The 23,211-nt window shown below is 39.7% G+C and overlaps 1 non-coding gene across 1 annotated transcript; it reads left to right on the top strand.

The window, feature by feature from the left end:
• The first annotated feature begins 6,056 nt into the window (after window positions 1-6,056).
• Window positions 6,057-6,160, top strand: LOC130938330 (small nucleolar RNA R71). Its single transcript, XR_009069500.1, has one exon. It is a non-coding gene; the product is annotated as a small nucleolar RNA R71 (small nucleolar RNA).
• Window positions 6,161-23,211: the final 17,051 nt, after the last annotated feature.

Below are 23,211 nucleotides of genomic sequence, written 5' to 3'. Positions count from 1 at the left end.
ACTTATTACCCTGGTTCAGAACAATTGCTCATTTGGAGGAGGCGCCCAAGAATACCCTAATCAACACTTAACCACTTTCCTAAGAATATGTGATACTGTGAAGTCTAATGGTGTTCATCCCAACACCTATAGATTGCTCTTGTTCCCCTTCTCTCTTAGGGACAAAGCATCTAAATGGCTAGAATCCTTCCCAAGGGAGAGTGATGAGCGGATAATTTATACGCTTTTTGAAATTGTTTTTAAGTAGTTTTTAGTAAGTTTTAGTTACTTTTTAGTATATTTTTATTAATTTTTATGCAAAAATCACATTTTTGGACTTTACTATGAGTTTGTGTGTTTTTCTGTAATTTCAGGTATTTTCTGGCTGAAATTGAGGGACCTGAGCAAAAATCTGATTCAGAGGCTGAAAAAGGACTGCAGATGCTGTTGGATTCTGACCCTTTGGTGGACGAAATTGTGATCTATTATCTTTGTACTTGTATGAAATTTAATAATTGGCTCTATTTGAATTCACAACTCCGTTCAACTAACCAGCAAGTGTACTAGGTCGTCCAAGTAATAAACCTTACGCGAGTAAGGGTCGATCCCACAGAGATTGTTGGTATGAAGCAAGCTATGGTCACCTTGTAAATCTCAGTTAGGCAGATTAAATAGTTTTGGTTTTTGAAAATTAATAGTAAAAAGAAAATAAAAGGGATAGAAATACTTATGTAAATCAAGAGTGGGAATTTCAGATAAGCGTATGGAGATGCTGTGCTCCTCTTGAAACTCTGCTTCACTATTCGCTCTTCCAATCCTTCTTACTCCTTTCCATGGCAAGCTGTATGTAGGGCATCACTATCATCAATGGCTACTTTTAATCCTCTCGGGAAAATGGTCCTATGCGCTGTCACTGCACGGCTAATCGTCTGGAGGCATCACCCTTGGTTGATAGCTACATCCCATCCTCTCAGTGAAAATGGTCCAAATGCTCTGTCACAGCACGGCTAATCATCTGTCGGTTCTCAATCAGGTTGGAGTAGAATCCATTGATTCTTTTGCGTCTGTCACTAACGCCCAGCCTTCAGGAGTTTGAAGCTCGTCACAGTCATTCAATACCGGAATCCTACCCGGAATACCACAGACAAGGTTAGACTTTCCGGATTCCCAGGATCCTACTCGGAATACCACAGACAAGGTTAGACTTTCCGGATCCCCATTAATGCCGCCATCTATCTAGCTTATACCACGAAGATTCTGTTGGGGAATCTAAGAGATATGCGCCCGGCCTAAGGTAGAACGGAAGTGGTTGTCAATCACGCGCGTTCATAAGTGAGAATGATGATGAGTGTCACGGATCATCACATTCATCAAAGTGTTGTGCAATGTATATCTTGGAATAAGAATAAAAGAGAATTGAATATAAAGTAATAGTAATTGTATTGAAACTTGAGGTACAGCAGAGCTCCACACTCTTAATCTATGGTGTGCAGAAACTCCACTGTTGAAAATACATAAGTAAAAGGTTCAGGCATGGCCGAATGGCCAGCCCCCATGATCTGAGAACTAAACGTCCCAAGATGTCTAATACACTAGTAAAAAGTCCTATTTATAATAAACTAGCTACTAGGGTTTACATGAGTAAGTAATTGATGCATAAATCCAATTCCGGGGCCCACTTGGTGTATGTTTGGGCTGAGCTTGATCTATCCACGAGCTGAGGCTTCTCTTGGAGTTGAACTCCAATTTATGACGTGTTTTGGGCGTTCAACTCCGGATCATGACGTTTTTCTGGCGTTTAACTCCAGACAGCAGCATGTACTTGGCGTTCAACGCCAAGTTACGTCGTTAATTTCCGAATAAAGTATAGACTATTATATATTGCTGGAAAGCTCTGGATGTCTACTTTCTAACGCCGTTGAGAGCGCGCCAATTAGAGTTCTGTAGCTCCAGAAAATCCATTTCTAGTGCAGGGAGGTCAGATTCCAACAACATCAGCAGTCCTTTTGTCAGCCTTTTTCAGAGTTTTGCTCAAGTCCCTCAATTTCAGCCAGAAATTACCTGAAATCACAGAAAAACACACAAACTCATAGTAAAGTCCAGAAATATGAATTTAACATAACAACTAATGAAAACATCCCTAAAAGTAGCTTAAACTTACTAAAAACTACCTAAAAACAATGCCAAAAAGCGTATAAATTATCCGCTCATCACAACACCAAACTTAAATTGTTGCTTGTCCCCAAGCAACTGAAAATCAATTAGGATAAAAAGAAGAGAATATACTATAAATTCCAGAATATCAGTGAATATTAATTATAATTAGATGAGCAGGACTTGTAGCTTTTTGCTTCTGAACAGTTTTGGCATCTCATTTTTTTCCTTTGAAGTTTAGAATGATTGGCTTCCCTAGGAACTTAGAATTTCGGATAGTGTTATTGACTCTCCTAGTTAAGTATGTTGATTCTTGAACACAGCTACTTATGAGTCTTGGCTGTGGCCCTAAGCATTTTGTTTTCCAGTATTTCCACCGGATACATAAATGCCACAGACACATGACTGGGTGAACCTTTTCAGATTGTGACTCAGCTTTGCTAGAGTCCCCAGTTAGAGGTGTCCAGAGCTCTTAAGCACACTCTTTTTACTTTGGATCACGACTTTAACCACTCAGTCTCAAGCTTTTCACTTGGACCTTTATGACACAAGCACATGGTTAGGGACAGCTTGATTTAGCCGCTTAGGCCTGGATTTAATTTCCTTGGGCCCTCCTATCCATTGATGCTCAAAGCCTTGGATCCTTTTTACCCTTGCCTTTTGTTTTTAAGGGCTATTGGCTTTTTCTGCTTGCTTTTTCTTTTTCTTTCTATTTTTTTTGCCATTTTTTTTCGCAAGCTTTCTTTTTCACTGCTTTTTCTTGCTTCAAGAATCAATTTCATGATTTTTCAGATCATCAATAACATTTCTCTTTGTTCATCATTCTTTCAAGAGCCAACAATTTTAACATTCATAAACAACAAGATAAAAAATATGCACTGTTCAAGCATTCATTCAGAAAACAAAAGTATTGTCACCACATCAATATAATTAAACTAAATTCAAGGATAAATTCGAAATTCATGTACTTCTTGTTCTTTTGAATTAAAACATTTTTCTTTTAAGAGAGGTGAAGGATTAATGGAATTTATTCATAGCTTTAAGACATGGTTTACTACATACTAATGATCATAAAATAAAGACACAAAACATAAATAAGCACAACATTAAAAACCGAAAAGCAGAAAGAAATAAGAACAAGGAATGAATCCACCTGAGTGAGGGTGGCGCCTTCTTGAAGGTCCAATGGTGCTCTTTGAGCTCCTCTATGTCTCTTCCTTGCTTCTGTTGAATGATTCCCAGTAATTTTGGTGTTCCTACCCTTAGTTGCTTCCAATATTTGTGTGGAGGACAATTTATCCCCTGAGGTATCTCAGGGATCTCTTGATTTGCAGCCACATGTTCTACCACTGAGCTATAAACCCTTTACATGAGTCTTTCCATCTCCCATTACTCAGAGGTGGAAGCTTTTGTCTTCCCTTTTTTTTTTTTGGATGTCTCTGGCCTTAGGTGCCATTAATGGTTATGGAAAAGCAAAAAGCTATGCTTTTACCACACCAAACTTAGAAAATTGCTCGCCCTCGAGCAAGAGAAGAAAGAAGAGATGAAGAAGAAGAAGAAGATATGGAGGAGATGGAGGCACGTGTGTAGTTGGCTATATGGGTGGGTTTGGGTGGGAAAGAGTGGATAGAAGTGAGTGGTGAATGAAAAACAGAAGGGATGACCATGAATGGAGAGAGAGAGGGTGAGGTAGGTGGATCCTGTGAGGTCCACAGATCCTGAGGTGTCAAGGAATTCCATCCCTGCACCAAATAGGCATGTAAAATGCCTTTACACACCATTCTGGCGTTTAAACGCCCATTGGTGCACGTTCTGGGCATTCAACGCCCATGTAAAGCATGTTTCTGGCGTTGAACGCCAGTTTCATGCTTGTTACTGGCGTTCAGCGCCAGCTTTTCTTCTCCAGGCACATTCCTGGCGTTCAGCGCCAGAATGTTGCTTGTTTCTGGCGTTCAGCGCCAGAATGGTGCTCTGTTCTGGCGTTGAACGCCGGCCAGATGCATCTTACTGGCGTTGAACGCCAGCCTGTGCGTCCTCCAGGGTGTGATTTTTTTCTTCTGCTGTTTTTGATTCTGTTTTTAATTTTTATGATTTTTTCGTGACTCCTCATGATCATGTACCTAATAAAACACAAAATAACAATAAAATAAAAATTAGATAAATAAAATTGGGTTGCCTCCCAACAAGCGCTTCTTTAATGTCAATAGCTTGACAATGGCTCTCATGGAGCCACAAGGTGATCAGGTCAATGTTGTATAGTCCCAACACCAAACTTAGAGTTTGGATATGGGGTCTTAATACCAAACTTAGAGTTTGGTTGTGGCCTCCCAACACCAAACTTAGAGTTTGACTGTGGGGGCTCTTCTTGACTCTGAACTGAGAGAAGCTCTTCATGCTTACTCTCTTTTGTCACAGAGGGATGGCCATGTGCCTTAAACACAAGGTAGTCCCCATTCAATTGAAGGACTAATTCACCTCTGCTGACATCTATCACAGCTCCTGCTGTGGCTAGGAAAGGTCTTCCAAGGATGATCCAATCATCCTCTTCCTTCCTAGTGTCTAAGAATATGAAATCAGCAGGGATGTAAAGGCCTTCAACCTTTACTAACACGTCCTCTACTATTCCATAAGCTTGTCTCAATGACTTGTCTGCCAATTGTAATGAGAACAAGGCAGGTTGTACCTCAATGATCCCCAGCTTCTCCATTACAGAGAGTGGCATAAGATTTATCCCTGACCCTAGATCACACAGAGCTTTCTCAAAGGTCATGGTGCCTATGGTACAAGGTATTAAGAACTTGCCAGGATCTTATTTCTTTTGAGGTAGAATTTTCTGAATCCAGGTATCCAGTTCACTAATGAGCAAGGGAGGTTCACTATTCCAAGTCTCATTACCAAACAACTTGGCATTCAGCTTCATGATAGCTCCTAAATATTGAGCAACTTGCTCTCCAGTCACATCTTCATCCTCTTCAGAGGAAGAATAGTCTTCAGAGCTCATGAATGGCAGAAGAAAATTTAATGGAATCTCTATGGTCTCTATATGAGCCTCAGATTCCTTTGGATCCTTAATAGGAAACTCCTTCTTGCTTGAGGGACGTCCCAGGAGGTCTTCCTCACTAGGATTTTCGTCCTCCTCCTCCCTTGTGCATTCGGCCATATTGATTACATCAATGGCCTTGCACTCTCCCTTTGGATTCTCTTCTGTATTGCTTGGGAGTATACTGGGAGGAGTTTCAGTGACTTTCTTACTCAACTGGCCCACTTGTGCCTCCAAATTTCTAATGGAGGATCTTGTTTCATTCATGAAACTGAAAGTGGCTTTTGACAGATCAGAGACTATATTGGCTAAATTAGAAGTGTTTTGTTCAGAATTCTCTGTCTGTTGCTGAGAAGATGATGGATATGGCTTGCTATTGCTCAGCCTATTGCATCTACCATTGTTAAAGCCTTGTTGAGGCTTTTGTTGATCCTTCCATGAGAAATTTGGATCATTTCTCCATGATGAGTTATAGGTGTTTCCATAAGGTTCACCCATGTAATTAACCTCTGCCATGGCAGGGTTCTCAGGATCATAAGCTTCTTCAGAAGCTGCCTCTCTAGTACTGTTGGATGCATGTTGCCATCCATTCAGATTTTGAGAGATCATGTTGACCTGTTGAGTCAACACTTTGTTCTGAGCCAATATGGCATTCAGAGCATCAATTTCAAGAACTCCTTTCTTCTGAGGTATCCCATTATTCACGGAATTCCTCTCAGAAGTGTACATGAATTGGTTGTTTGCAACCATGTCAATGAGTTCTTGAGCCTCTTCAGGCATTTTCTTTAGGTGAATAGATCCACCTGCAGAATGGTCCAATGACATTTTCGAAAATTCAGATAGACCATAATAGAATATATCTAATATGGTCCATTCTGAAAACATGTCAGATGGACATTTTTTGGTCAGCTGCTTGTATCTTTCCCAAGCTTCATAGAGGGATTCACCATCTTTTTGTTTGAAGGTTTGAACATCCACTCTCAGCTTGCTCAGCTTTTGAGGAGGAAAGAATTTATCCAAGAAGGTTGTGACCAGCTTATCCCAGGAGTCCAGGCTATCCTTAGGTTGTGAATCCAACCATATTCTAGCTCTGTCTCTTACAGCAAAAGGGAAAAGCATGAGTCTGTAGACTTCAGGATCAACTCCATTCGTCTTTACAGTCTCACAGATCTGCAAGAACTCAGTTAAAAACTGATAAGGATCTTCAGATGGAAGTCCATAAAACTTGCAGTTTTGTTGCATTAAGGCAACTAGCTGAGGCTTAAGCTCAAAGTTGTTGGCTCCAATGGTAGGAATGGGGATGCTTCTTCCATCAAACTTGGACGTTGGCTTTGTGAAGTCACCAAGCATTCTCCTTGCATTATTATTATTTTCGGCTGCCATCTCCTTTTCTTGTTCGAAAATTTCTGAAAGGTTGTTTCTGGATTGTTGTAATTTAGTTTCTCTTAATTTTCTCTTCAGATTCCTTTCAGGTTCTGGATCAATTTCAACAAGAGTGCCTTTTTCCCTGTTCCTGCTCATATGAAAGAGAAGAAAACAAGAAAAGAAAGAGGAATCCTCTATGTCACAGTATAGAGATTCCTTTATGTTAGTAGTAGAAGAAAGGGGGGAAAGAGTGAAGAAGAATGGTTCGGATTTTTAGATGAAGAGAGGTGAAGAGAAGTGTTAGTAAATAAATAATAAAATAGAAGAAGAAAAGAGAAAGAGAATTTCGAAAATAATTTTAAAAAGGGGTTAGTAATTTTCGAAAATTAGAGATAAATTGTAATTAAAATTAAAACATGAAACATTTAGTTAATTAAAAAGAATTTTTGAAAAAGAGAGAGATATTTTCGAAAATTGAAGAGGGAAAATTAGTTAGGTGGTTTTGAAAAAGATAAGAAACAAACAAAAAGTTAGTTAGTTGATTGAAAAAGATTTGAAATCAAATTTTAAAAAGATAAGAAGATAAGAAGTTAGATAAGATATTTTGAAATCAAATTTTGAAAAAGATAAAATTTCGAGAAGAAGATAAAATAAGAGATAAAAAGATTTAATTCAAAAATTTTGAAATTATTTACTTTACTAACAAGAAACTACAAGATAAGATTCTAGAACTTAAAGATTGAACCTTTCTTAACAAGAAAGTAACAAACTTCAAATTTTTGAACCAATCACATTAATTGTTAGCATATTTTCGAAAATTTGATATAAAGATAAGAAAAAGATTTTGAAAATATTTTGAAAAAGATTTTTGAAATTTTTGAAAAATAGAAAAAATGAAAAAGATATAATTTTTGAAAAAGATTTTGAAAAGATAAGATTTTTAAAATTTGAAATTTCGACTTGACTTGTAAGAAACAACTAATTTTTTTCTAAAATTTTTGACCAAGTCAACCCAAAATTTCAAAAATTTGGAGGGAAATAAGGAAAAGATATTTTTTTTGATTTTTGAATTTTTAATTATGAGAGAGAAAAATAACAAAAATACTCAATGCATGAAATTTTTAGATCAAAACAATGAATGCATGCAAGAATGCTATGAATGTCAAGATGAACACCAAGAACACTTTGAAGATCATGATGAACATCAAGAACATAATTTTGAAAAATTTTTGATGCAAAGAAAACATGCAAGGCACCAAACTTAGAAATCTTTAATGCATGGACTCTAACAAACAAAAAATGCATATGAAAAATAACATAAGACACAAAACAAGAAATCATCAAGATCAAACAAGAGGACTTATCAAGAACAACTTGAAGATCATGAAGAACACTATGAATGCATGGATTTTTCAAAAAATGCAAGAAAAGATTTTTAAAGCATGCAATTGACACCAAACTTAAAAATTGACTCAAGACTCAAACAAGAAACACAAAATATTTTTTGGTTTTTATGATTTTCTAATTTTTTTTTTTGGATTTTTATTAATTTTTTTTTCGAAAATATTTTTGGAAAAACGAAAAATAAAAGAAAAATTTTGAAAAAGATTTTTGAAAAGAAAATTACCTAATCCGAGCAACAAGATGAACCGTCAGTTGTCCAAACTCAACAATCCCCGGCAACGGCGCCAAAAACTTGGTGGACGAAATTGTGATCTATTGTCTTTGTACTTGTATGAAATTTAATAATTGGCTCTATTTGAATTCACAACTCCGTTCAACTAACCAGCAAGTGTACTGGGTCGTCCAAGTAATAAACCTTACGCGAGTAAGGGTCGATCCCACAGAGATTGTTGGTATGAAGCAAGCTATGGTCACCTTGTAAATCTCAGTTAGGCAGATTAAATAGTTTTGGTTTTCAAAAATTAATAGTAAAAAGAAAATAAAAGGGATAGAAATACTTATGTAAATCAAGAGTGGGAATTTCAGATAAGTGTATGGAGATGCTGTGCTCTTCTTGAAACTCTGCTTCACTATTCGCTCTTCCAATCCTTCTTACTCCTTTCCATGGCAAGCTGTATGTAGGGCATCACTATCATCAATGGCTACTTTTAATCCTCTCGGGAAAATGGTCCTATGCGCTGTCACTGCACGGCTAATCGTCTGGAGGCATCACCCTTGGTTGATAGCTACATCCCATCCTCTCAGTGAAAATGGTCCAAATGCTCTGTCACAGCACGGCTAATCATCTGTCGGTTCTCAATCAGGTTGGAGTAGAATCCATTGATTCTTTTGCGTCTGTCACTAACGCCCAGCCTTCAGGAGTTTGAAGCTCGTCACAGTCATTCAATACCGGAATCCTACTCGGAATACCACAGACAAGGTTAGACTTTCCAGATTCCCAGGATCCTACTCGGAATACCACAGATAAGGTTAGACTTTCTGGATCCCCATGAATGCCACCATCTATCTAGCTTATACCACGAAGATTCTGTTGGGGAATCTAAGAGATATGCGCTCGGCCTAAGGTAGAACGGAAGTGGTTGTCAATCACGCGCGTTCATAAGTGAGAATGATGATGAGTGTCACGGATCATCACATTCATCAAAGTGTTGTGCAACGTATATCTTGGAATAAGAATAAAAGAGAATTGAATATAAAGTAATAGTAATTGTATTGAAACTTGAGGTACAGCAGAGCTCCACACCCTTAATCTATGGTGTGCAGAAACTCCACTGTTGAAAATACATAAGTAAAAGTTTCAGGCATGGCCGAATGACCAGCCCCCATGATCTGAGAACTAAACGTCCCAAGATGTCTAATACACTAGTAAAAAGTCCTATTTATAATAAACTAGCTACTAGGGTTTACATGAGTAAGTAATTGATGCATAAATCCACTTCCGGGGCCCACTTGGTGTATGTTTGGGCTGAGCTTGATCTATCCACGAGCTGAGGCTTTTCTTGGAGTTGAACTCCAAGTTATGACGTGTTTTGGGCGTTCAACTCCGGATCATGACGTTTTTCTGGCGTTTAACTCCAGACAGCAGCATGTACTTGGCGTTCAACGCCAAGTTACGTCGTCAATTTCCGAATAAAGTATGGACTATTATATATTGCTGGAAAGCTCTAGATGTCTACTTTCCAACGCCATTGAGAGCGTGCCATTTGGAGTTCTGTAGCTCCAGAAAATCCATTTCGAGTGCAGGGAGGTCAGATTCCAACAGCATCAGCAGTCCTTTTGTCAGCCTTTTTCAGAGTTTTGCTCAAGTCCCTCAATTTCAGCCAGAAATTACCTGAAATCACAAAAAAACACACAAACTCATAGTAAAGTCCAGAAATATGAATTTAACATAAAAACTAATGAAAACATCCCTAAAAGTAGCTTAAACTTACTAAAAACTACCTAAAAACAATGCCAAAAAGCGTATAAATTATCCGCTCATCACCCTTCTACACTCGAAGTGAATTTTCTAGCGCTACAAACCGCGCACTCTCAATTGCGTTAGAAATTAGACATCTTGGGCTTTTCAGCGATATATGATAGTCCAAACTTTGCCTGATATTTGATGGGCCAAAATGGCATTTAAAAGCCCACCAGTGACCCTTTTCTGGCGTAAAATGCCAGAACGGGCACCAAAGCTAGAGTTAAACGCCCAAACTGGCATCCAAGCTCGCGTTTAACTCCAGAAATGGCACATGCACGTGAAAGCTAGGAAGCTTAGACCAAATACTCACCAAGTAGGCCCCAGAAGTGGATTTCTGCACTCTCTGCATCTAGTTACTCATTCTCTGTGAACCTAGGTTACTAGTTTAGTATAAAAACTACTTTTAGAGATTTATTTTGTAACTTATGACATTTTGACAAATCCTATTGTATCTTCTACAGTATGATCCTCTAAACCCCATAGGTGGGGGTGAGGAGCTCTGCTGTGTTTTGGTGCACGAAATTGCAATCACACTTTTGTAATCCCACACAACTAACTAGCAAGTGCACTGGGTCGTCCAAGTAATACTGATGAGCGGATAATTTATACGCTTTTTGGCATTGTTTTTAGGTAGTTTTTAGTAAGTTCAAGCTACTTTTAGGGATGTTTTCATTAGTTTTTATGTTAAATTCACATTTCTGGACTTTACTATGAGTTTGTGTGTTTTTCTGTGATTTCAGGTAAATTCTAGCTGAAATTGAGGGACTTGAGCAAAACTCTGAAAAAGGCTGACAAAAGGACTGCTGATGCTGTTGGAATCTGACCTCCCTGCACTCGAAATGGATTTTCTGGAGCTACAGAACTCCAAATGGCACGCTCTCAATGGCGTTGGAAAGTAGACATCTAGAGCTTTCCAGCAATATATAATAGTCCATACTTTATTCGGAAATTGACGACGTAACTTGGCGTTGAACGCCAAGTACATGCTGCTGTCTGGAGTTAAACGCCAGAAAAACGTCATGATCCGGAGTTGAACGCCCAAAACACGTCATAACTTGGAGTTCAACTCCAAGAAAAGCCTCAGCTCGTGGATAGATCAAGCTCAGCCCAAACATACACCAAGTGGGCCCCGGAAGTGGATTTATGCATCAATTACTTACTCATGTAAACCCTAGTAGCTAGTCTAGTATAAATAGGATAAGTTACTATTGTATTAGACATCTTTGGTCTCAGTTTTGTTTTATCCTTCATCTAAGGAGACTATTGATCACATTCATGGGGGCTGGCCATTCGGCCATGCCTGAACCTTTTACTTATGTATTTTCAACAGTGGAGTTTCTGCACACCATAGATTAAGGGTGTGGAGCTCTGCTGTACCTCAAGTTTCAATACAATTACTATTCCTTTCTATTCAACTCTCTTTTATTCTTATTCCAAGATATACGTTGCACTTAACTTTGATGAATGTGATGATCCATGACACTCATCATCATTCTCACTTATGAACGCGCGTGATTGACAACCACTTCCGTTCTACCTTAGGCCGGGCGCATATCTCTTAGATTCCCCAACAGAATCTTTGTGGTATAAGCTAGAAAGATGGCGGCATTCATGAGGATCCGGAAAGTCTAACCTTGTCTGTGGTATTCCGAGTAGGATCCTGGGAATCTGGAAAGTCTACCTTGTCTGTGGTATTTCGAGTAGGATTCCGGTATTGAATGACTGTGACGAGCTTCAAACTCCTGAAGGCTGGGCGTCAGTGACAGACGCAAAAGAATCAATGGATTCTATTCCAACCTGATTGAGAACCGACAGATGATTAGCCGTGCTGTGACAGAGCATTTGGAACGTTTTCACTGAGAGGATGGGATGTAGCTATCAACCAAGGGTGACGCCTCCAGACGATTAGCCGTGCAGTGACAGCGCATAGGACCATTTTGCCGAGAGGATTGAAAGTAGCCATTGATGATAGTGAAGCCCTACATACAGCTTGCCATGGAAAGGAGTAAGAAGGATTGGAAGAAAGAGTAGTGAAGTAGAGTTTCAAGAGGAGCACAGCATCTCCATGCACTTATCTGAAATTCCCACTATTAATCTACATAAGTATTTCTATCCCTTTTTATTTTCTTTTTATTATTAATTTTCGAAACCATAAACCAATTTAATCTGCCTAACTGAGATTTACAAGGTGACCATAGCTTGCTTCATACCAACAATCTCTGTGGGATCGACCCTTACTCGCGTAAGGTTTATTACTTGGACGACCCAGTACACTTGCTGGTTAGTTGAACGGAGTTGTGTCCACACATAAGTGCCATAATAATGATTCCATACAACAACAAAGAATACTACATTGATGTGATCACAATTTCGTCCACCAAATACCTTACGTGAGTAAGGGTCGATCCCACGGAGATTGTCGGCTTGAAGCAAGCTATGGTTATCTTGTAACTCTTAGTCAGGATATCAATAATTATCAGGGTTGATTGTAAAAAGCAAAAGAACATGAAATAAGTACTTGTTTTGCAATAATGGGGAACAGGTTGAGGTTTTGGAGATGCTCTGTCTTCTGAACCTCTGCTTTCCTACTGTCTTCTTCTTCAAACACGCAAGGCTCCTTCCATGGCAAGCTGTATGTAGGATTTCACCGTTGTCAATGGCTACCTCCTATCCTCTCAGTGAAAATGTTCAACGCGCTCTGTCACAGCACGGCTAATCATCTGTCGGTTCTCAATCGGGTTGGAATAGAATCCAGTGATTCTTTTGCGTCTATCACTAACGCCCAGCCCTCAGGAGTTTAAAGCTCATCACAGTCATTCAATCCTTGAATCCTACTCAGAATACCACAGACAAGGTTTAGACCTTCCGGATTCTCTTGAATGCCGCCTTCAATTCTAGCTTATACCACGAAGATTCCGATTAAAGAATCCAAGAGATATCTACTCAATCTAAGGTAGAACGGAGGTGGTTGTCAGGCACACGTTCATAGTTGAGAATGATGATGAGTGTCACGGATCATCACATTCATCAGGTTTAAAAACAAGTGATATCTTAGAATGGAAGCAAGCGTGATTGAGTGAAAAACAGTAATAATTGCATTAATCCATCAAGACACAGCAGAGCTCCTCACCCCCAACCATGGGGTTTAGATACTCATGCTGTAGAAGATACAATGAGAAACGTGTAAAGTGTCATGAGGTACCGATACAATGTCAAAAGATCCTATTAATAGTGAACTAGTAACCTAGGGTATACAGAAATGAGTAAATGACGTAAAAATCCACTTCCGGGGTCCACTTGGTGTGTGCTTGGGCTGAGCATTGAAGCTTTTATGTGTAGAGACTTTTTCTGGAGTTGAACGCCAGCTTTTATGCCAGTTTGGGCGTTTAACTCCAATTCTTATGCTAGTTCCGTCGTTAAACGCCAGGAATTCTGATGCTGATTTGCAACGCCGGTTTGGGCCATCAAATCTCGGGAAAAGTGACAGAGAACCAGGATGTCTACTTTCCAACGCCGTTGAGAGCGCGCCAGTTGGGCTTCTGTAGCTCCAGAAAATCCACTTCGAGTTCAGGGAGGTCAGAATCCAACAGCATCTGCAGTCCTTTTCAGCCTCTGAATCAGATTTTTTGCTCAGGACCCTCAATTTCAGCCAGAAAATACCTGAAATCACAGAAAAACACACAAACTCATAGTAAAGTCCAGAAAAGTGAATTTTAACTAAAAACTAATAAAAATATAATAAAAACTAACTAAAATATACTAAAAACATACTAAAAACAATGCCAAAAAGCGTATAAATTATCCGCTCATCACAACACCAAACTTAAATTGTTTCTTGTCCCCAAGCAACTGAAAATCAAAATAGAATAAAAAGAAGAGAATATACTATAGACTCTAAAATATCAAAGAAACTTAGCTCCAATTAGATGAGCGGGACTAGTAGCTTTTTGCTTCTGAACAGTTTTGGCATCTCACTTTATCCTTTGAAGTTTAGAATGATTGGCATCCATAGGAACTCAGAACTCAGATAGTGTTATTGATTCTCCTAGTTAAGTATGATGATTCTTGAACATAGCTACTTTCTGAGTCTTCGCTGTGGCCCAAAGCACTCTGTCTTCCAGTATTACCACCGGATACATACATGCCACAGACACATAATTGGGTGAACCTTTTCAGATTGTGACTTAGCTTTGCTAGAGTCCCCAATTAGAGGTGTCCAGGGTTCTTAAGCACACTCTTTTTGCATTGGATCACAACTTTGTTTCTTTCTTTTTCTTTTTCTCTTTCTTTTCTTTTTCTTTTTCTCTTTCTTTTCTCTTTTTTTTTTCGTTTTTTTTGTATTCACTGCTTTTTCTTGCTTCAAGAATCAATTTGATGATTTTTCAGATCCTCAATAACAGTTCTCCTTTTCCATCATTCTTTCAAGAGCCAACAATTTTAACATTCTTAAAACAACAAATTCAAAAGACATATGCACTGTTCAAGCATTCATTCAGAAAACAAAAAGTATTGTCACCACATCAAACTAATTCAACTGGTTTCAAAGATGAATTCGAAATCCTGTACTTCTTGTTCTTTTGTGATTAAAGCATTTTTCATTTAAGAGAGGTGATGGATTCATAGGACATTCATAGCTTTAAGAAATGAACCTTAAATTTTATTAATCATGAATCAAGAACAAGACTCAAAAATAGATATAAGATAAGACTAATAGTAATAGAACTCAAAAATTTAAATAGGCTCCTAATGATAGAGGTTATCACAGAGTTAGGACTCAACAACCTTGATTTTGAGAAGTGGATGCTCCCTCAACTTGAGGGGAGAGCTTTTGGCGTTTCATCTCTTGAAGTTCACGCCCCGCTTCTCTTGTTCCTTCAGCAATTTGCAGAGCATGCAGTTCTGATTCTGCTGTTCTTCCTTAAGTTGCTCCATAGTTTCTTGCAACTTGGTGATAGATGCTTCTAGGCTGGCCCAGTAGTCAATTTCAGGAAATTCAGGGAGGAACTCTTGCACCCTCTTTTTGATAGAGTTGTCTTGCATTTGTCCTTCCATTGACTTCTTGGTGATTGGATGTTCAATGGGTATGAATTCATCTACTCCCATCTTCACCCCAGCCTCTTTACAGAGCAAGGAGATCAAGCTTGGGTAAGCCAGTTTGGCTTCAGTGGAATTCTTATTTGCAATTGTGTAGATCTTACAAGCAATCAGATGATGAACCTCCACTTCTTTTCCAAGCATAATGCAATGAATCATCACTGCTCTCTTGATAGTGACCTCAGAACGGTTGCTAGTGGGCAATATGGAACGCCCAATAAAGTCTAGCCAGCCTCTTGCAATTGGTTTGAGGTCTCCTCTCTTGAGTTGGTTTGGGACACCTTTTGAATTGGTTATCCACTTAGTTCCAGGGAGGCAAATGTCCTCTAGAACTTGATCCAACCCCTTATCTGCTCTCACCATTCTCCTATTAAAGGATTCAGGATCATCTTGCAGTTGAGGCAATTTGAAGACCTCTCTTATTTTGTCCAGATGGAAGTAAATAACTTTCCCTCTGACCATGGTTCTGTAAGTATGGAAAGCAGTTCCAGTCATTCTCTGCTTATCTGTCAGCCACAGATTTGAGTAGAATTCCTGAACCATATTTCTTCCAACCTTTATCTCAGGATTGGTTAGAACTTCCCATCCTCTGTTTCGAATTTGCTCTTGGATCCCCGGATATTCATCTTCTTTTAGATCGAATTTGACTTCCGGGATCACTGACCTCAGACCCATTATTTTATGATAATGGTCTTCATGTTCTTTGGTTAAGAACTTCTCTTGATTCCAAAGACTCTTTGGATTATTCTCTTTCTTGCCTCTTAAATTGGTTTGTTTTCCTTTAGGAGCCATGATCTTGATGAATCTTGGCTTAGTGATCACGGAGAAGCACACCAAACTTAGAGGTTTGCTTGCCCTCAAGCAAAAGAAAGGAAAGAGGGGAGAGAGGAGGAGAGCAAATTCGAATGGTGGGGAGAAAGGGGTGGCCGAACATGTATTCATAAGGGAAGAGGATAGATTTCGAAAATTTTGAAGGAGATTTGAGAAGATATTGAAAGAATTCAAGAAATATTTGAGTTTTTGAAGAAGATTTGGGAAGGATTTGAGAGAGATTTGAAGAATGATTTTAATTTTTGAAAATTTGAAGGTGAATGATGAAAGTTTGAAATGTGTTTATGTTGAAAATTATGGATCAAAAAAGGAAAGTTTGAAAAAATTTTAATCAGAAAGCAAAATCTCTGCCCCCCACCTTTCTGGCGTTAAACGCCCAGAATGGCATCCATTATGGCGTTTAACGCCCAATTGTTGGCCATTGTGGGCGTTTAACGCCCAGTCAGGTACCCTGGCTGGCATTAAACGCCAGAATTCCCTTCATCTCTGGGCGTTTTGCTAAACGCCCAGGATGCTGCACACCTGGCGTTAAACGCCCAGAATGGTGCCCATTCTGGCGTTTAACGCCCAAAATGGCACCTTTACTGGCGTTAAACGCCCAGAATGGTGCCCATTCTGGCGTTTAACGCCCAAAGTACCCTTTACTGGCGTTTTTTCGCCAGCAAGCTCTTTTTCTCTGCTTTTTGCACTGAATCCTTCTGTAACTCTGTGAATTCCTTCAATTTTGATATTTGCCCTTTGAGAATATGGATTGAACATTGATTAAACAAAACAGGTAACCTGCTAATGACCGGGTTACCTCCCAGCAAGCGCTTCTTTATTGTCTTTAGCTGGACCTTCACTGAGAATCACTCAAGTCTCAATTTTGAGCATTCTTGCTCAAAATTGCTTTCAAGATAATGCTTGATTCTCTGTCCATTAACAATGAACTTCTTGTCCAAATCAATATCCTGAAGCTCAACATATCCATATGGTGATACTCCTGTAATCACATACGGACCCCTCCAGCGGGATTTAAGTTTTCCTGGGAACAATCTGAGCCCAGAGTTGAAGAGCAGAACTTTTTGTCCTGGCTCAAAGACTCTGGATGACAACTTCTTGTCATGCCACTTCTTTGCCTTTTCCTTATAAATTTTAGCATTTTCAAAGGCACTGAGTCTAAATTCATCTAGCTCATTTAGCTGGAGCAATCTTTTTTCACCAGCTAACTTAGCATCCAGGTTTAGGAATCTGGTTGCCCAGTAGGCTTTATGTTCCAGTTCCACGGGCAGATGACAGGCCTTGCCATACACAAGTTGGTATGGAGAGGTTCCTATTGGAGTCTTGAATGCTGTTCTGTATGCCCACAGAGCATCATCCAAGCTCTTTGCCCAATCCTTTCTACGGGCAATTACAGTCCGTTCTAGGATTCTTTTTAGCTCTCTGTTAGAGACTTCAGCTTGCCCATTTGTCTGTGGATGATACGGGATTGCCACTTTGTGGCTGATTCCATATCGGACCATGGCAGAGTACAGCTGTTTATTGCAGAAATGAGTACCCCCATCACTGATTAGGACTCTGGGAACACCAAATCTGCTGAAGATGTGTTTCTGGAGGAATTTCAGCACGGTCTTAGTATCATTAGTGGGTGTAGCGATTGCTTCTACCCACTTAGATACATAGTCCATTGCCACCAGAATGTAAGTGTTTGAGTATGATGGTGGGAACGGACCCATGAAGTCAATGCCCCATACATCAAACAATTCAATCTCTAGGATCCCTTGTTGAGGCATGGCGTATCCATGAGGCAAGTTACCAGCTCTTTGGCAACTGTCACAGTTATGCACAAACTCTCGGGCATCTCTATAGAGAGTAGGCCAGTAGAAGCCACATTGGAGGACCTTAGTGGCTGTTCACTCACTTCCGAAATGTCCCCCATACTGTGATCCAAGGCAGTGCCATAGGATCCTTTGTGCTTCCTCTCTGGGTACACATCTGCGGATCATTCCGTCTGCACATCTCTTAAAGAGATATGGCTCATCCCATAGGTAGTACTTGGAATCTGAAATTAATTTCTTTCTTTGCACCCTGCTGTACTCCTGGGGTATGAACCTCACAGCTTTATAATTTGCAATATCTGCAAACCATGGAGCTTCCTGAATGGCAAAGAGTTGCTCATCTGGGAAAGTCTCAGAGATCTCAGTAGAAGGGAGGGACACCCCAGCTACTGGTTCTATTCGGGACAGATGATCAGCTACTTGGTTCTCTGTCCCTTTTTTGTCTCTTATTTCTATATCAAACTCTTGCAGAAGCAACACCCATCTTATGAGCCTGGGTTTTGAATCCTGCTTTGTGAGTAAGTACTTAAGAGCAGCATGGTCAGTGTACACAATCACCTTTGATCCTACTAAATAGGATCTAAATTTGTCAATGGCATAGACCACTGCAAGTAACTCTTTTTCTGTGGTTGTGTAATTTTTCTGTGCGACATTTAGAACACGGCTGGCATAATAAATGACGTGCAGAAGCTTGTTATGCCTCTGTCCCAACACTGCACGAATGGCATGGTCACTGGCATCACACATTAATTCGAATGGTAATGTCCAGTCTGGTGCAGAGATGACTGGTGCTGTGACCAGCTTGGCTTTTAGGGTCTCAAATGCCTGCAAACACTGTGTGTCAAACACAAATGGTGTGTCAGCAGCTAGCAGGTTGCTCAGAGGTTTTGCAATTTTCGAAAAATCCTTTATAAACCTTCTGTAGAATCCTGCATGCCCCAAAAAGCTTCTGATTGCCTTAACATTGGCAGGTGGTGGTAATTTTTCAATTACCTCTACCTTTGCCTTATCCACCTCTATTTCCTTGCTTGAAATTTTGTGCCCAAGGACAATTCCTTCAATCACCATAAAGTGACATTTCTCCTAGTTTAAAACCAGGTTGGTCTCTTGGCACCTTTTCAGGACAAGTGCTAGGTGGTTAAGACAGGAGCTGAATGAGTCTCCATATACTGAGAAGTCATCCATGAAGACTTCCAGGAATTTCTCCACCATATCAGAGAAGATGGATAACATGCATCTCTGAAAGGTTGCAGGAGCATTACACAGACCAAAAGGTATTCTTCTGTAGGCAAACACGCCAGAAGGACAAGTGAATGCTATTTTCTCTTGGTCTTGAAGATCTACTGCAATTTTGTTGTAACCTGAATATCCATCCAAAAAGCAGTAATAGTCATGACCAGCTAGTCTTTCTAGCATTTGGTCTATGAATGGTAAAGGAAAATGATCCTTTCTGGGGGCTGTATTGAGCCTTCTATAGTCAATACACATACGCCACCCTGTGACTGTTCTTGTAGGAACCAGTTCATTTTTTCATTATGAACTACTGTCATGCCTCCCTTTTTGGGGACAACATGGACAGGGCTCACCCAGGGGCTATCAGAAATAGGATAAATAATCCTAGCCTCTAGTAATTTAGTGACCTCTTTCTGCACCACCTCCTTCATGGCTGGATTTAGTCGCCTTTGTGGTTGGACCACTGGTTTGGCATTATCCTCCAATAGGATCTTGTGCATGCATCTTGCTGGGCTAATGCCCTTAAGATCACTTATGGACCACCCAAGAGCTGTCTTGTGTGTCCTTAGCACTTGAATCAGTGCTTCCTCTTCCTGTGGATTTAAAGCAGAGCTTATAATCACTGGAAAAGTGTCACCCTCTCCCAGAAATGTATACTTCAGGGATGGTGGTAGTTGTTTGAGTTCAGGTTTGGGAGGCTTATCCTCCTCCTGAGGAATTTTCAAAAATTTTTTGTTTCCTCTGGTTCTTCCTGATCAGGCTGAACATCCTTGAAGATGTCCTCTAGCTCTGATTCTAAACTTTCAGTCATATTGATCTCTTCCACCAAAGAGTCAATAATGTCAGCGCCCATGCAGTCATTTGGCGTGTCTGGATGCTGCATAACTTTTACAGCATTCAACTTGAACTCATCCTCATTGACTCTCAGGGTTACTTTCCCTTTTTGTACATCAATGATAGTTCGTCCGGTTGCTAGGAAAGGTCTTCCCAGAATGAGAGTTGCACTCTTGTGCTCCTCTATTTCCAGCACTACAAAGTCAGTTGGAAAGGCAAATGGCCCAACCTTGACAATCATGTCCTCAATTATGCCTGATGGATATTTAATGGAGCCATCAGCAAGTTGGAGGCATATCCGGGTTGGTTTGACTTCTTCAGTCAACCCAAGCTTTCTGATAGTGGATGCAGATATTAGATTGATGCTTGCTCCAAGGTCACACAGGGCTGTCTTGGTGCAAGCACCTTCTAATGTGCATGGTATCATAAAGCTTCCTGGATCTTGAAGCTTTTCTGGTAAGCTTTTCAGAATGACTGCACTGCATTCTTCAGTGAGAAATACTTTTTCAGTTTCTCTCCAATCCTTCTTATGACTTAAGATCTCTTTCTTGAACTTAGCATAAGAGGGTATTTGCTGAAGTGCCTCTGCAAACGGAATCTTTATTTCAAGAGTCCTTAGATAGTCTGCAAAGCGAGCAAATTGCTTATCCTGCTCCGCTTGGCGGATTTTCTGAGGATAAGGCATCTTGACTTTATATTCTTCAACCTTAGTTGCTGCAGATTTATTCCTTACAGAAGTGGTTGGAGAAGCCTTTTTAGAGGGGTTACTATCGGCACTCTCAGGTGTCTGATTCCCCATTGGCGTTTGAACGCCAGGATTGGGTGGAAAATGGGCGTTTAACGCCAACTTTTCCCCCTTTTCTGGCGTTTGAACGCCAGAACTGGGCAGGGAATCGGCGTTTAACGCCAGCTTTTCCCCCCTTTCTGGCATTTGGACGCCAAGAGTGTTCCTCTCTGGGCTCTTACTGTCCTCAGAGGGATTTTGGACAGTGGTTTGGTTATCCTCTGTCAATTGTTCCTTTGTTGGCTTTTTGCTACTTTGAGCAGTGTTATTCGATGTCTTCCCACTCCTCAGTTGAACTGCTTGGCATTCTTCTGTTATCTGTTTAGATAACTGCTATTTTGCCTGATTCAACTATGATTCTATGTTCTTGTTAGCAATTTTAGTTTCTTGCAGCATCTCTTTAAATTCTGCTAACTATTTTGTCATCAAGTGTAATTGTTGATTAAGCTCAACCATCTGTTCTTAAGGATTAGGATCAGTGGCTACTGCCATAACTTCTTCTTTTGTGGAGAACTCATTGCTAGAGTACAGATGTTGATTTCTAGCAACAGTATCTATAAGCTCTTGAGCCTCTTCAATCGTCTTCCTCATATGTATAGATCCACCAGCTGAGTGGTCTAGAGACATCTGAGCTTTTTCTGTAAGCCCATAGTAGAAGATGTCTAACTGTACCCATTCTGAAAACATTTCAGAGGGGCATTTTCTTAGCATACCTCTATACCTCTCCCAGGCATTATAAAGGGATTCATTATCCTCTTGTTTAAAGCCTTAGATGTCCAGCCATAGCTGTGTCATCCTTTTTGGAGGGTAAAATTGATTCAGGAATTTGTCTGATAACTCTTTCCATGTCTTTATGCTTGCTGTAGGTTGGTTATTCAACCACCTCTTAGCTTGATCTTTTACAGCAAATGGAAATAGTAATAATCTGTAGACATCCTGATCCACCTCTTTATCACGTACTGTGTCAGCAAGTTGTAAGAATTGTGCCAGAAACTCAATAGGTTCTTCTTGTGGAAGACCAGAATACTGGCAATTTTGCTACACCATGATAATGAGTTGAGGATTTAGCTCAAAGCTGCTTGCTTTAATGGGAGGTATATAGATGCTACTCCCATATGCAGTTGTAATGGGGTTAGCACATGACCCTAGAGTCCTTCTGGACTGTTCAATTCCACTTAGGTCCATGATGGAGAAAGGGAATATGATATGAATTCACAAGTAAAGTAAATTTTTATTTTTATTTTTTTTATTTGACCGAAAATACTAAAATAAAACAAATGGAAAATAAAATAAATTTTCGAAAACTAAAAGAAAATAATATCAAAGCAAATTGAAAACTAAATCAATTAGTTAATTAAAAAGATTTTGGAATTAGCAATTGAAAAGATATGATTGAAAATTATTTTGAAAAAGATTTGATTTTTTTTTTGAAATGAGGAAAGAGAAAAACAACAAAATGACACCAAACTTAAAATTTTTAGAAAATCAAACACAAATTTTCGAAAATTTTAAAGGAAAACACAAAGAAGACACCAAACTTAGAATTTTCAAAGAACAAGACAGGACTAAGAACATGCAAATTCGAAAAAAAAATTAAAAGAAAACAAAGGCATGCAATTGACACCAAACTTAATATATGAAACTAAACTCAAATAAAAGACTCTAAACCAACAAAAATAAAACAGTCCTAATCTAAGCAACAAGATAGACCGTCAGTTGTCCAAACTCGAAACAATCCCCGGCAACGGCGCCAAAAACTTGGTGCACGAAATTGCAATCACACTTTTGTAATCCCGCACAACTAACCAGCAAGTGCACTGGGTCGTCCAAGTAATACCTTACGTGAGTAAGGGTCGATCCCACGGAGATTGTCGGCTTGAAGCAAGCTATGGTTATCTTGTAACTCTTAGTCAGGATATCAATAATTATCAGGGTTGATTGTAAAAAGCAAAAGAACATGAAATAAGTACTTGTTTTGCAATAATGGGGAACAGGTTGAGGTTTTGGAGATGCTTTGTCTTCTGAACCTCTGCTTTCCTACTGTCTTCTTCTTTAAACACGCAAGGTTCCTTCCATGGCAAGCTGTATGTAGGGTTTCACCGTTGTCAATGGCTACCTCCCATCCTCTCGGTGAAAATGTTCAACGTGCTCTGTCACAGCACGGCTAATCATCTGTCGGTTCTCAATCGGGTTGGAATAGAATCCAGTGATTCTTTTGCGTCTGTCACTAACGCCCAGCCCTCAGGAGTTTGAAGCTCGTCACAGTCATTCAATCCTTGAATCCTACTCAGAATACCACAGACAAGGTTTAGACCTTCTGGATTCTCTTGAATGCCGCCATCAATTCTAGCTTATACCACGAAGATTTCGATTAAAGATTCCAGGAGATATCTACTCAATCTAAGGTAGAACGGAGGTGGTTGTCAGGCACACGTTCATAGTTGAGAATGATGATGAGTGTCACGGATCATCACATTCATCAGGTTTAAGAACAAGTGATATCTTAGAATGGAAGCAAGCGTGATTGAGTGAAAAACAGTAATAATTGCATTAATCCATCAAGACACAGCAGAGCTCCTCACCCCCAACCATGGGGTTTAGAGACTCATGCTGTAGAAGATACAATGAAAAACGTGTAAAGTGTCATGAGGTA

This window comes from Arachis stenosperma, chromosome 6 (assembly GCF_014773155.1).
Source record: "Arachis stenosperma cultivar V10309 chromosome 6, arast.V10309.gnm1.PFL2, whole genome shotgun sequence".
In the NCBI taxonomy this organism is placed as follows: Eukaryota; Viridiplantae; Streptophyta; class Magnoliopsida; order Fabales; family Fabaceae; genus Arachis; species Arachis stenosperma.
This window is presented reverse-complemented; position numbering and strand designations above follow the sequence as displayed.